This window comes from Pleurodeles waltl, chromosome 11, assembly GCF_031143425.1.
Source record: "Pleurodeles waltl isolate 20211129_DDA chromosome 11, aPleWal1.hap1.20221129, whole genome shotgun sequence".
In the NCBI taxonomy this organism is placed as follows: domain Eukaryota; kingdom Metazoa; phylum Chordata; class Amphibia; order Caudata; family Salamandridae; genus Pleurodeles; species Pleurodeles waltl.
In genome coordinates, this window is record NC_090450.1 from 172,638,190 (window position 1) to 172,654,055 (window position 15,866).

Below are 15,866 nucleotides of genomic sequence, written 5' to 3' on the forward strand. Positions count from 1 at the left end.
AAACAATAATCACCTTCATTAGATTTCCCAAATAGTTTTTCATATGGAGATCTCCCTCCTGGTTGTGTAAATCTCCACCAACAGGAGAAAGCAACTAAATTATGCTGTACGAGGCACTACTCTCTCATTTGAGGTTATTGAGACATGTAAGTCTGTACCTATATGTAAATCTCCACTTGGAAATGGTGACTAGCAAAAAAGTGGAGAGTTACACCAGCTTCAGGAGTAGCTCTACACATGACTAGATGTACACGGGTCATGAGAATGTGCAGTAATGGCCTGCCTTTCATGTAAACCTGCAACAGTGAGCTGGCTCGATCACCTGTGTGAAAATGAGCTGAAACATCTGACCTCCAGATAAATATAATAATGAAAAGCTCAAACCTTCGAATTTCCTTGTTCAGAATATAGCTCATGTTGCTCCTGGTCTATTGCCAGATGGAGCTAACATGATTCATGATACTCTCCAGGTTTGACTTTGTCTACAAAGCAAAATAAAACCCTAAAAACAATGAAAGAAATCTGTAGAACCCAACCATCGTTCATCAGTGCTCCCAGCTGGGACTAATTTAGGTCATTTCCTTACTGTACACTGCTTTTCTTTTGATCATTAACACATCTGTGTTTGGAGCAATATACTCCATTGTAAAGAGATGCAAAATCACTCATCTTGCTCCACAGATTCAGACTCTGGTCTGTGATGGAAACATAGGTACTGTTTTCAGAAAAGTCATCCCTGGACTTTCAAAAAGCTCTGTGTTGCGATACCTTTTGGCAGATTGTGAGCTACACCAATACCTAATAATATTAACAATAATACCTTCCTCAGATTTTCTTTACTTCTCAAGGAAGATAATTCATTAAAGTGATCACCTGAAAAGAAATGTTGAACATTTTATTATGCTGAAGTATCCAACAACATACCCAACACACAAATGTGATGATGAAATATCAAAAAAATTATAAAGCATAACTGTTACCTTAACAAGGGTTTCATAACAAAGGTGCCCTGGTATGATTATCAACTAAGAAAACAAGAATGCTGCGAAAGGCAGGAAGCTTGAAATATATAGAAAAGGGTGTTTTGATTTATAGGTGACTGTAGTAACATATAATCACTAGGAGGATAATGATAACTTCACAAATACTTTGTGAAAATTTAAGTCCAACCTTCATAAAAAATGTTTAGAGTCTATACTGCAAAGTCCAATGGATTCCCCTTTATAGAGTAAATGCTTGATCTATCTCACCGGTTTGCACCACTACTACCCCAAAGCTACAAATCAAATCTCTCCAACTTCTAATTAGTTTGGAGCTGATGTAGCTGTCAGGAACCATGCTTGAACATTTTCTCAAAAGCTAATGGTGCACATTAATAACCAGAATACAGTCTCACGGTGCACCCCTGTTTGAACTCTGTTTGACACCTAGAGTTTGTTTTCCAGAATATAATGATGCCTGGACTTGTTTGTTCCTAGTGCACCTGTTAGATCAGATTCACAGCACGCTGATGACTCATGAAAGAAACGTGTGCAGAACCAATCAAGCCTGCTGAATGAGCTCCCCTACAAACATTCCAAAATGACTCATAATAAAGTAAACACAAACCATCTGTCACCAAATCCTGAATGACTCATCAGTAAGGTGACAAAAAAACAGCCACATGGTTCTAAATGACTCATCACCAGATGGTAAACATACTTAGTAATCATGAATATTCTAAATGGCTCATCACAGACCAAAGACATAACCTATTTAAACCCGCTCAACCCTTGAACCAACGCTTCACGTTGAGAATACAGTCTGGTCAAGCCTCCTCGGCCCCTCAGAGAGCCTAAGTTCAGAGAATCTACTTACTGCGAGTAGTTTCTTCCAAAGACCATAACTTTCTTCCTTGACTCCCGGACAGCTCGACACCTATAGGAAACAAGAAAGGACAAGATTAAAAGGTAAATGCCAGCCACAGTGCTAGGCAGCATGCGTTGATAAGAAACAGAAATCAGCACAAGCACGCCCTCCCATTGGATTGCACTAGTATCATGGCAGCATAGGGTGCACTGAGCCTGCCAGAAAGAAACCAATTTGAAAAAGACAACTATTTTGCCGACAATACCCCACAAACAGATGGACTCAGCCACAATTTACATATACATGTAAAGTTAGGAGGCACTTTCAGCCAAAAGGTGAGATTCTTTTCATTGCATAATAGTAAGGTGGTTGTGGGAAAATGTTCTTGCATGCATAGTCTGTTTACTGAGACACGCTTTTAATAATAAGTTCTTGTACTAAAGCAGAATTATATGTCTGTCCATAGAAACAACTCATCCTCATGACTACCAGCACAACTCTTCCTACCACTCCCCCAATATCCAGCAAGTTTCCATCACGCCCCCTACCAGAAAATCTTCAGCTGGATACAGGGCCAACTAATGAACAAGGAGATAGGAGGTGAGTCCCTATCGTCCCTGCAACCCAAAAGAATGTCTCTTCTTCTCAAGTAAGAGCATTCCATTGATTCTGACAGTAACAGTAAAATAGTCACTTTATTAAAGAAGCACCGTAAATCATCAGGTCCTATTTGACATTCTCCTCCAGCTATGAGCTCCAAGCCTCAGATTGCATACCCACATGTCTTCGGAAGACAGACAGATTTTTATCAATTCATTGCTAAACCAAGTCTCAGGCCTACCCGAGCTGTAATCTGGCATGGTAATTTCCTCCGAAAAATGTTTTTTCTGACTGCCTTACAAATAGGCACCTATTGTGAAGAACATGAATAAATGAAAAGAACTGAAAATACCGGATACTCGTGGTTGATATATTATAGATGGTGCATTGCCAACAGTAGACTTTATGAAATATTGATTGTACACTGATTGGGCAGCAGGTGTATATGGCAGTAGCACATTGGGACTTTTGATTCATATGCTTCTTTTGGGACAGGGTGGGGGGTTGCTGTGCCCTGCCCGTTGCTCTTTCTCTTCAGTTCATAAGATTCGTTCTGAAATCTTTCTGCAGCATTTGACATTACTGATTATGCTATCATCTGTATAAATGAAATAGGTATTGGCAAAACGTATAGGTCTTGGCAGTGAAACCTTTTGGCTTTGCCAGTGTTTCTTTTTAGTTAGATAGCTACTGTAAATGCTTGAATATTCACGGCGGGCATCTTTGACTGTGATTAAAGGTAGCCATGGTGGATGCATGTACATCTGTGGTAGCGATCTTTGAATGGTTTTGCTCAAATAATACGAATACATTTCTTGGTGTCTGGCATGCATATCTGAGCACGCGCCCTCATGGGGGGCCATTCTAAAAAGTGTAAAAACCCTTTGGAAGATGAGTGCTTGCCAATAATGAGGCAGATAAACATACTTAACGAGAAGCAGAAGTTTTAGAGTGGTGGAGAAAGGGGGTGACAAGCAGAGAGGGGGCAGGGAGCAACAAAGAAGCGGGCTGAGAGAATATTTAAAAAAAACAACAAGAGTAATTGGTGGAAGTCTCACATTTATCAGTGGGAGGTCTAGAAGCTGCAGCAGGGGAAGTGTGAGGGGGCAGATGATGTCAAAGGGAGAATGAGAATGAGCTCGGTTTGAGGCAGGCATGGGAGAAGCAACATGGGAAATGAAATGGGGTGGGAGAAAAGTGAAGGAGGAAGCAGCACAAGAAGGCTTGAGCAAGAAAACCCATGCACTCCACTGGAGTGCAGAAAGTGAAAAAATCTATTTCTCTGAATGCTAGCAACATAGGCAGTGGAAAGATACAAGTCAATCATCAATCAACAAAATACTGTAAGATCTAAATGCTCATGGGTGGGACAAACACAACTATAGGGAAGAAAGTCATTAAATTAAGAGGAGATAACAGAGATCGACAATAAAGCCCTCATGAGCAAATGACTTACCAAAGCCCACTCTATTTTTATTGGAAACAATAGGTCTGGCCAACAAACAACTAAGGCTGCCTGCAGCCCACACCTAAAAAGACAAGCACTGCATCTCCAATTGACTCCCTGTGCAGCCTTACCATGGAATACTCTCTCAAAAACTGTCTTGGTTCCAATCTGGCTCATTTGAACAAGCTTAAGCTCAGCCCTGGGCAGCTATAGCTTCACGCGGCAAGACTTGAACAAAGGAACTAGTGTAAAGCATTTGAAAATAACAAACAATGAAATAAGAAAGCTACATAACATGAAAGAAATGCAACTCCAATTTATAAAAATAGGGTAGATGTTTATGAATTTTTAGAGTGCAAGATTAGCAAAATCCACCAAATTGTTCCAGAAATACAGATTTTTAAAGATGTTATCACTTTTAATTTCAACCGCAAAGAGGCATTGGTCAATCAAAGGTTTGCAAACTTGTGAAAGGTGTATAAAAGTTAGTTTGCCTACTCTGCAGCAGCTTAAGAAACCAAATCTGACAGGATGGGGATCTGGGCGGTCAGTGGGGTAGATCTTGACAGTTATGTGGCCAACAGATCGTATTCCAGTCAAGTTTCAAACTTTACAACACGACCACCATAGACTTTAATGGAGTGATCCTGTTGCTGGGGATGCAGGATGAAAAGATGCTCAAAGATGCTCTGGATGCTGTGCAGTGGACAGGAGTGCTTTTAGGGTGTTTTTTCGGTCCACGGGTCATGTGGGGCAACTTTGGCCACGGAGTCTGGATCCCGCGCAGTCCTTTTCGAGACAGTAGAGGGCTGCTGCGGCTGGGCTAACGGTCTCTGAACACAGTGGTCACAGCGATATCCTTTAGTGGATGCTAGTGTCCCTCTTTGGTGACCAATCTGGACTCAGATGACTGTCTCGGGTCCATCTGACTCAGGTGAAACTTTTGGCCATTGAGGATTGGTCTCTTGGTGCACCCAACGGTAGTCAGTTAGGATTCATCCGAAAAGGCTATTGACTTGTAGATTTGGGCTACTTCAGCTCTTTTGTCCCTGGAGCTGTTTCCAGTGGCTCAGTCAATGGACCATTGAAGTCACTCCTTTGGTCTGGGGCTATGGCATGGCTTTTCCCAGAGCCAAGAGCCATAGGCACAGTCCTTTCTTTGCTAGCCCAGGGTGCAGAAGGTGCAATCGAGCAGATGGTGCAGCCTCTCTTTATGCACTTCATTCCTCGTTCCAGTTCTGATGTGATCTGAGGTTCAGGGTGGCAGAGATGCCATATTTCTCCCAGAAAAGTGCCCTGAGGGGACAACATGGTCACTAGCCAATGCGTTACCAGTTCCCCGTCTTCTTGGGGATGACTTTCCAGCTATGTGTGGCATCTAACAATCCCAGAGTGCACTCTTCTGCCCAATCCCAAGATGTCTACACCCTTCCTCAACTGTTGGGAGCTTGGTAGCCCACCCTTTGTAGCCTGTGGGCTACATGCCCACAGGAAAACCAGTTTAGGCACTGGTCTTCCCTCCCTATTCCCACTGCCAGGTCAACTACTTGAACAAAGGCAGTTTTGCCTTTGAAGCTTGCCTTTTAGAGTGGCTTCCTGTGAAGGGGGTGTACCCTCTGCCCTGCAGCAGGTTGCTATTATTTTTAAGCCTGGGAGTCATTCATATGACTCCTCAGGAGGGCAGAAAGCTGTCCAATGCCCAGTGCCTGTGTAAGGCTACTGGACCAGCTGGGTCTCAGAATGGAAACTTTGTAAAAGTTGCATAACTTTGATGGTGACATTAAATTCGACCTGGTCTTCAGGTTGGCCGAATGCCATGATTAATTTGATACCTTGCAGTACCCAGTTACGTAGTACCATTCAGGAATGAGCCAAGCTGGAGTGCCAGCCGGTAACCCTGTATTAGCCGATGGTACTATTAACTCTCCCGCAGCAAAATGACAATTTAGAAGTGTTGCTGCTATGATATATATAAAAATATGTCTTACTGAATAATATATAGCTCCCTGCCTTAGGGCTCTGTTGACCTTCCTTATGGTAGACTGACATATATGATTAAGGGAAGTGGTGGCTTTGCCATTAAGTTAAATGGCAAAGTCCAACTTGCAGTGTGACCACTGCTCTTTCAGACTGCAGTGGCAGGCTGGGAGCCATTTTGTACTTTATCACACACAGGGTGGCACAAGCAGTGCTGCTGCTCTAGGTGGACACTTTGGCTTACATGCCCATGGTAGTCTGGGCAGCATATACTAGGGACTTATAACTAAATTGTACTTTCCAACTGGGGATAGCCATTTCAATATACACATTTTAAGGGGTAGGACACTGGCACTAACATCTGATTAGCAGGTCTCCGTGCACTCTCAGAGTCAAACAAACAGCAGCATCAATCCAAAAAAGTGGGGGTGATCATGCAAAAAAGGCATTTCCCTACACCTACAATATGACGAGGTTCTAGAATGCAATAGCCCATATTCCTCCTGTACTAAATAATCTGCACTGGCTTCAGTAGAGAAATGGATCATGTAAAGTTTTTTGAAAAACCTAAGTCCTCCTTGATTAGTGCCAAAATTCAAGACAAAGCAAAAAGCTGAAAACGCTACCAGTAACCCAAGGACTAGTAAAAGTTCCATGTATTTACAAAGCCAAATAGAAGGTTTCTTCTGCTGTCTGGTCCCACAGTTGTGGAACAGTTGGACCTCTGGACTTGTGTGTCACAGGCAATAATTATCCCCATTGTTAGAAATGGGGTCTTTGGTTGGTAGTCAGGTTACCCCCTGTCCAAGAAAGGACCCTCACTCTAGTCAGGGTAAAGGGAATCACCCTCAGCTAACCCACGCTCACCCCCTTGGTAGCTTTGCATGAGCAGGCAGGCTTAGCTTCAGAGTGCTATGTGTAAAGTATTTGTACCAACACACAAAGTAACTTAATGAAAACACTACAAAATGACACAACACTGGTTTAGAAAAATAGAAAATATTTATCTAAACAAAACAAGACCAAAACGACATAAATCCAACATACACAAGTCAAGTTATTAATTAAAAGGCAATAAGAGTCTTAAATCCTTTTGTAAACAGGTAAAACACTGTTAGCGTTGAAAAGCAGCTGGGTAGCATCAAAATAACCCGCACGGGCGAGTGTGCGTCGAAAAAGGTAAGAGGTGCGTTGATTTCGCACCTGCAAGCGAGATCATGCGTTGTTTTTCCTTCTCCAGTTGGGCCAGCGAGCGTTGTTTTCCTCCCCGCAGGGGAGCGATGCGTTGATCCGGGCAGGCGTTGTGTCGGTTTTCTGCACCGCACAGTGATAGCAAAACCATGCAATGTGGGTTGCAATGTTACCAGCCTCCGCCAGCGATGCAGCGCGTCGTTTCTCCAGCTGCGACCATCGATCTTTCAGCAGCGCTGCATCAATTTCAGCAGTGGAGCCGTCGTTTCTTCAACTGCTCTCGGAGGTTGCGTCGGAAATTTCCCCGGCGGTCTGTGCGCGGATTTTCAATCTTGGACTGCCAGCTTCACCTGTCAAGGCCCCAGTGACTGGATAGGGCACCACGTGGCAGGGCAGGAGTCTCAGCAGAGAGTCCAGGTGTGGGCATGGGAAGTCTTTGATGGCCCTGAGATTTCAACAACAGGAGGCAAGCTCAGGACAAGCCCTTGGAGATTTTTTCACAAGCAGGAATGCACAACAAAGTCCAGTCTTTGTCCCCTCTCACCAGGCAGAAGCAGCAACTGCAGGATAGCTCCACAAAGCACCGTCACAGGCAGGGCAGCACTTCTCCTCAGCTCTTCTCCAGGCAGAGGTTCCTCTTGATGTCCAGAAGTGATCTAGAGTCTGTGGTTTTGGGTGCCCTTCTATATACCCATTTTGGCCCTTGTAGTAGGCTTACTTCAAAGGAAAGTCTCTCTTACTTGTGAAATCCTGCCTTGCCCAGGCCAGGCCCCAGACACACACCAGGGGGTTGGAGACTGCATTGTGTGAGGGCAGGCACAGTCATTTCAGGTGTAAGTGACAACTCCTCCCCTTACTCCTAGCACAGATGGCTCATCAGGATATGCAGGCTACACCCCAGCTCCCTTTGTGTCACTGTCTAGAGAGAGGCGCAAACAGCCCAACTGTCAAACTGACCAAGACAGTGAATCCACAAACAGGCAGAGTCACAGAATGGTTTAAGCAAGGAAATGCCCACTTTCCAAAAGTGGCATTTTCAAACACAATATCTTAAAATCAACTTAACTAAAAGATGTGTTTTTAAATTGTGAGCTCAGAGACCTCAAACTCCACATGTCTATCTTCTCCCAAAGGGAATCTACGCTTTAATCACTTTTAAAGGCAGCCCCCATGTTAACCTTTGAGAGAGATAGGCCTTGCAACAGTGAAAAACGAATTTGGCAGTATTTCACTGTCAGGACATATAAAACACATTAGTATATAACTCCTGCCTTAAACATACACTGCACCCTGCCCATGGAGGTACCTAGAGCCTACCTTGGGGGTGTCTTACATGTAAGAAAAGGGAAGGTTTAGGCCTGGCAAGTGAGTACACTGGCCAAGTCGAATTGGCAGTTAAAATCTGCACACACAGACACTGCAATGGCAGGTCTGAGCCATGTTTGCAGGGCTACTAATGTGGGTGGCACAACCAGTGCTGCAGGCCCACTAGTGCATTTTATATACAGGCTCTGGGCACCTCTAATGCCCTGTACTGGGGACTTACCAGTAAATCAAATATGCCAATCATGGAAAAAACAATCAACAATACAATTTACACAGAAAGCATATGCGCTTTAGCACTGGTTAGCAGTGGTAATGTGCTCAGAGTTCTAAAGCCAACAACAACAGGTCAGAAAAAATAGGAGGCAGGAGGCAAAAAGATTGGGGATGACCCTGCATAAGGAAAAAAGTCCAACACCCATTATAAAAAAAAAACAAAAGGGTGGCTTGTTACTCTGTAGAACAGTGTTTGGTAGCCAGTGTTTGGAAAGATTATTAAGCCTCAGTAATGTGGTCCGAGCCTTTTAAATCATAGGTGATTCAAGGGGCACCGTTTGTGCTTACCTGTGGATTGACCAGGTCACTAACCCTACAGGAGTGAATGCAGCATTGGGATGGTTCGCTTTTGAGATTAAAGTAATGTAAGTATTCCATGAAGGTGACAAAGGTAGAAAAACACGTCACTAAACTAACCTGCTGTAATAAACGCTAGTGTTGACGATGACTTCAAGATATCTGACAGACTTGGCCTAGTTCGGAGGAGTACCCTGAGAGAGAATTCAGATCGTAAAAACAGACTCACATTTATCAGGGCCAGACATTTCAGCACTTGACAATGAATGCATGGGAATGGGCCTCGTTTAAGTGTTCAAGAGGGCAAGGTGATGATTCTTGGAGCACACTACTTGTCAAATTTCATTTGTAATTTTGTGAAGAATGTAGCGAGTTTTATCTGCACAAATGTGGTCTCCAATTGGAGTAGGTGAATTCTGTGGTCAACAGTATAGAAAGTGGCTGACAGATCTAGAAGAATCAAAGTACAACTGTGATTGTCATCTCTGACTGTGAAGATTACTTCCCTAGTGTTCAATAGGGCAATAGCAAATGTGGTGTTCACCATTCCTCAATGCAAATGAAGAAATGCCCTCTTGATATTAAGCTAATGCACATGCAGTGCTGGTGAGATCTGTATTACAGAAAAGGTGACACAAGCGCACGTGGCCCCTATTGTATTATCAAAATGTCCTCCGGATGCACAAAGCGGGCATAATCATCCTTTGTGCCCCCATGGCACTCAGTGTAAAACAGCCAAAGGGTCCTCCAGAAACTAAAAAGGTGAGGCTATGTGGCTCCAAGTATGGCTCTAGACTATATGCCTGAGGTGAATCATGCAGGAAATGCCCCTGAATTCACTTTACATTTTATTTGTAAGTGGTTTTCTCCTTGAAAATGATTATCCACATAATTAGGTGCCTTGACTTGCCCAGGTTCCGTTTATTGATAAGGTGCCCCTGGGTGGCACACATCATTTAGACACTGGTGCACTGATCACATATCCCATACAGGGGATATGAAGAGAGATAATGGTCTGTGGATAGAACCTGCTGAGTCAATTATGTAACACTAAGGTATCCCTAATCTATTCTTTATAAGAACTGTGTGGGATGTTTACGACTACAACTAGCAGGTACCCACCTACTATGCAAAAGGACCCTCATCTACTCTATTATTGACTTCATTGGGTCTCATCCTGGTATAAAGAATACCAGGGGCTGTATTACACAAGTGCTCTGGGGCGCAACAGGCGTTTGCACTTGCCTTGTGCCCCACTGGGGCACTTTGGTATCACAGAAAGGGCCACAAATGCTTGAGCGGCCCCATATCTATTTAATGTGGATTCAACTGGTACAGTTAAAAGTAGGAGCAAACAGATGACACTGGATTTTATTCACCCGAGCATCATGTTGTCGACATGTTTCAGCCATATGATTATTGGTCCCTATGGGTCCAAGACTTCCATCAGGACTCACTTTTAACCCATAACAATCAGTAGTGTTCCCCTTTCCCCTATTAGTACATGCCAGTCAGTAGCGTTCGTCCTTCCCCCTAGCAGTTTGTGTGAAACAGGGTAAAGCTAAGAGGATGATATGCGGTCTTACCTATATGGTATGATACACACAAATGGTATTGCCCTAACCATATAATTACTAAGCCTCATTTGTGTGCGAAGGGGACATGTCCCTATCATCAGACATTCTTCAAAGGTGCCATACCCCAAAAACACCACAATATTACCCCTATCTCATGTAGGTAGGCACCTGGTAGTTGAAGTATTGAACATCTCACACCATTCCTATAGTGAATAGGTTTGGGATACCTTTGTGTTACATATATCCCACACTAGATCTTGAACACAAAAGACTCAAAGGATCAGCCTCAGGATACTTCACCCATACATCCCAAATAAGTTTTGCCTCCTACCAACCAATCAGACTTCTCCATTCATCATCCTTTAAATAAAGTGTCAATCGAGCATGGGAACTACAAAGGTTATGGTTGAACATGACCTATGAGACTGCGTCTTGAAACAGATTCAGAAAAATATTGAAAACAAGTGATTCACATAATATCTATTAACCTTAATTCCTTAAATTGACTGATCATAAACTGTTATGCACTAAACAGACATCTTACTTTCTGAATTCTGCCCATAACAAAATTCATCTGTCACATATGAAGTAGCAGAACTCAGCTGATCACACGTATCATATTGCATCCTCCGCTGTTTTAATCTAGATTACTAATCGAGCCCAGCAGCAATTGGCCTTCGTGACCGGAATGGTGGAACAGTACCTATAACAAACTGATAAATATCGGGCAAAAATATATCAAGCATTTGCAGTTCAGAGAATGAATCCATATTATCCTTTACATGAAGGCCAAATGAAACGTATACCTTCCATTAAGGAACATATTAATTTTCTGTGCTGTAACTCACAACCCTTGATAAAGAATTGGGCTGTTTTCATTTGTTAATCTGTATCCGTGATGTGTATGAACAATGTATAATAGCTAGTACCATCTCAGGGTACTTCTTGTTTGGACGTGGTGTTAGCAAGTTAGAAAGAAGAAAGTGTCCATACTGGGAACACAGTGGCATAACAAAACTTGAGGGGGGCACCCTGCCAAGTATATGAAGGCCCAATCAGGAGCTCTGTAATATGGTAAGGGGACACCCTCACACTGCGAGGGGCTTCAGGGGCTAATGTTATGCCATTGTGGGAACACTCTTTGAATGCCTTGCTGAGAAAATCCCTTCCATGCAGCTGCCTCTACCCCTAAATCAAATGTCTCAAATAAAGAATTCATGACCACGTGTTGCCCTGATGTCCTGTAATTCAACACTTGATTTTCACTGGTTGTTTCAGATATTTTGCAATGTATAACCCTTTTCGAAAATTAAAATATTAGTCAGTTAGTAGACCAAAATATCATACACTAGGTCATCATACACCTTAAGGCTTCTTTCTTCTTTATTGTGAGCTAGAAGTTGACTATGAACAATGTGGCCCATGTGTCTGGTCCACAGTGTATGGCTGAGCTTCGGGCTACCTCTGAATTATACTCCCATCTTGCCCAATCACATGCCTAAGTTCGGCCTACCTTACCCATCCTGCACTGCGGCCATTTAGAAGGAAACCGCTCAGAGGCAGATCCCTGCGCCATCACAGCTCGGCCCTCCGCAGCTCTCTCCACTCATCCTGCAAAACAAACCCAACCAGAGAGCTTCTTGAAAGTAATTTAAGAGCCACCACCTTCTCTAAGTGTCCTGAATGACTTTAATACTTCAATTGTACTTCCCTCGCTTCACTCCCTGGTGCTCCTGGCGCTCTACAGCTTCCACTGGTCACATGAACAGATTATAAGAGCGTTATAAAATAAATAAATAAAATGTACACTCTTTATTTCAGCTTACATTCATCAGATTTTTATTGCAGCACCAGGCATAGCTAGCAGACTTTTTCCGCATTCCTGATTTATTCTTCCATCTGAGCCTCAAAAAGATAAAATCAGTTGCTGAACATAACTCATGGTTCTCTCTACATGGTTCACTTCTTTAAGAACAAGCACAAGATTCCCAGACTGCTTTACTGAATTTATCTCACTGGGTCAGGAAAATTAATGCATATTATATCCTATCGAATCTATCATCCTGGGAGGGAGGTGAATGTTGCAATTGCATTTTACAGATTAGTTAAATGTACTCCTCTAAATGGAGATCTCTGCATTAAAAAATCCCGTGAAGGGAGGTTATTGTGTTTGAAAATGGGGCTCTAAGCATATGTAACAGCAATCAGTTCCAAGGCAGTGTAGTTTGTTCGCAGAGACAATAAATCAGTATTACATGAATGCAGCACATTGAAAGAATATAGCACATGCTACACAATGCATAATGCTAGCAAGATTGCTCAGTGAGTCATTTTTTGGACACGAGTTCAAATTCAAGCAAAGCCAATACGTACTTTCATTATTTGGAGGTACATGTGTTGAGCATCATTAGGTTGGGTACTAGAAGTAACAATTGCTCTTTACACCACTTAGAAACTGCACAAAGTGCACAATTCAGCACTATAAAAGACTTACATTTTTTAGTGGTTGCATGGTAGGTTTAGGGCATGTTTAATGATAAGACAGAGGAACTATCCATGAAGAGGTGCGCATGCAACCTGACATTATATATATGAGCACATCTGAGGGTTTTGTAAGCATCGAGCCCTAATGACTTTGTCAATCCTTTCAGCGCAGAAACATGTCGATCTTTCTACTAGGTAACACAGCATCAGCAAGCACGTTTTTTTTAACTTGTGCAGAGACAGATACGGTAATTAAAAGGTCTAATCCTATTTCACCTACACCACTTTATTGCTCATCCTTGAGAGTGATTGCCACACCAACCAGGTTTTAAGTATTTGGTCACACTCCGATTGGGTGGACTATTGCTGTACTGGTCCAAGGCTGAAAGGAACATAAAGGCAGGGGGGAGTTACTGGGGCCACGTTATTCCATGAATAATCTTCAGGTACCATGGAATCAGAATCATAGATGTAACAGAATGAATGGGAATGCCTCTCATGCAAAGTCTAGAAGTTTCTATCCCATGTAGGTAGTTACCCAATCCCTATGATCTGAGAGTCACTGATGTGAGATCCCTTCTTTACCTGCTGGTGGCAGGAAGGAAAACAAAACTGTCTTTTTTCTAGAAGGTTGCATCAGTGGGTCTTTGCTGAGATGGTACGAGGTCATCGAATGTGAAGGGCACATAATATGGTGAAGAATCATGATTTCAGTTTTCCACAAGTGTTGGGGGAGTTGGACATTGACAAATGTGCAATCTGAAGAGTCAGGCTTCACTGGAAGTACTCAAGTGATGTGAGCCTGGGCTATGCAGAAGCAGCCATTGCTCTCTTGATGTCGCCTCTCAAAGTTCGCAAGCAGGAAAATAGAGAACCTTTGGCAACCGGGTTCTCATAGACTTACATTTACCAAGAGGTGACTGTCAGTAGGAACAGCAAGTACCATGGAATGCACTGAACGGGCCATGAAGTAAAAACACCTGAACACCCTCTTCATTTTCAGACGGTCACTGGGATGTTAGCAGACAACTTGACTGCATGTTTAGGAGATCCTCCTCTGGTCTAAATAAAATTGCATGATGTCTGTTGACTGATTGACCTCCAGAGTCCCAAATCTTCTCTGTCCCTGTAAAGCTCCATGTGAGAGTTAGCTGTTTCTGGCTCCTCTATGGCAGTAGATCCTTTAAGAGAACATGAGTGAGCTCTTCTGCAGATGTGTGTGACCTGTCTCAGTGGATCAGGGCTGTAGCAGTACTGGGATGCATGGAACCTAAACCAGCACAGTGTGCAGACAGCTCAGCCATGCTCAATCTTGTCCTGGCAGGGGTGGTGAGGGAGTTTGCTAGACATTCCCTGTGTGTTTCTGTGATTCCCTACTACAGGGTACAAGGAACAAGGTAGGGATAACAGTTACCACCCCTCGCTAACACTGTTACCATTCACAAGTACACCTCCACCGTACTTTGGTTGAAGAAATATTAGATAATCTGCAATGACTCTGAAGTTGATGGTCAAATGCATGTAGGACGGTATCAAGGACAAAATGGACACAATATTGTGATCAGAATATTGAGGGGCGAAATCTCGAAAGGAAAGTTTGTATACATTTTTTTCACCTAACTGCACTTACACATACTTGGTGACATATGTATGTTCAAGGTACATAGGCGTGGAGTTAAGAATAGTAAACCCTTACCTCTCTGTGTGCACTCACCAGAACTATATTTTGTACGTAGATGTTCTACTCACAATATTGTGAGCATTTGATATTTCGTCCTCGAAATTGCCTACCACACGCAGGTGGTCTCACTCAATGTCACAATGTCATCCAGTTGGAGCATGGTCTGTAAATTCTGCGTTGTAATGTTTTTCACAATTAGAGTGTGTTATGAAAACAGCGATGAATTTTACATGTTGAGCTTTCTGTGTATATATATATATATATATAGATATATATACACAAATAGATGTATAATAAATGGACCCTTCTTTAGACGTGTATGGGCCCAGAGACATCGTTATAAATAGCTTCTGTGCTTCTGTTTGTGGTTTCATGGCGCCTCACATTTCTCGCAGAAGTTCATTATTTGGCTGCCAGGTCTGTGGGGCAGTGGGAGACGTTTATGAGAGGAGGCTGTTGAAGATTTTTTTTTTATCTCAACCCATTGGGAATAAATCCTTGGTTGGAGGCACCAATTAAAAAACAAGAGGGGCAGTCACACAAGACACAACAAACAAGAAGCACCATTTACAGACCATCCTCCACTGAGGGGTTCTGACCACGGTTAAAAATCTTTAGGGACAGCTCTGTTTAGGTTCTTCAGTCGAAAGGGCAGTTTATTGGTTTGAACACTGTGGTTCCACCTTTTTCCTCTACTTAAGCAGGACACTTTAATAAAAGTTTACTCCTTCATACGCAGACCGCTATTGAGTGTGCATATATCGATAGATAGATAGATAGATAGATAGATAGATAGATAGATAGATAGATAGATAGATAGATAGATAGATAGATAGATAGATAGATAGATAGATAGATACTCCAAACCAGTCTGATATAGGCAGTGCACTCAGAAGCGCTGGTGCGCCTAGAGAGTTTACACCGTTACTTTCAAATATGTTGTTCTCCGAAAGAGATACAGCGATCCAAAAGCTTATATTCAACAATCATCTATCTACATGTGTGACAGTAAAAAAAGTTGACACGTTTCCACCTCAACTGTCTTGTTCACAGCCATGAGCAGGATAGATGAGGTTGAAATGCTTCCACTGTTGTTAAATATAAGCCTTTGGAGTGCCAGAATATTTCTGAAGGAGAACTAAAAAACACACACACACACATCCCC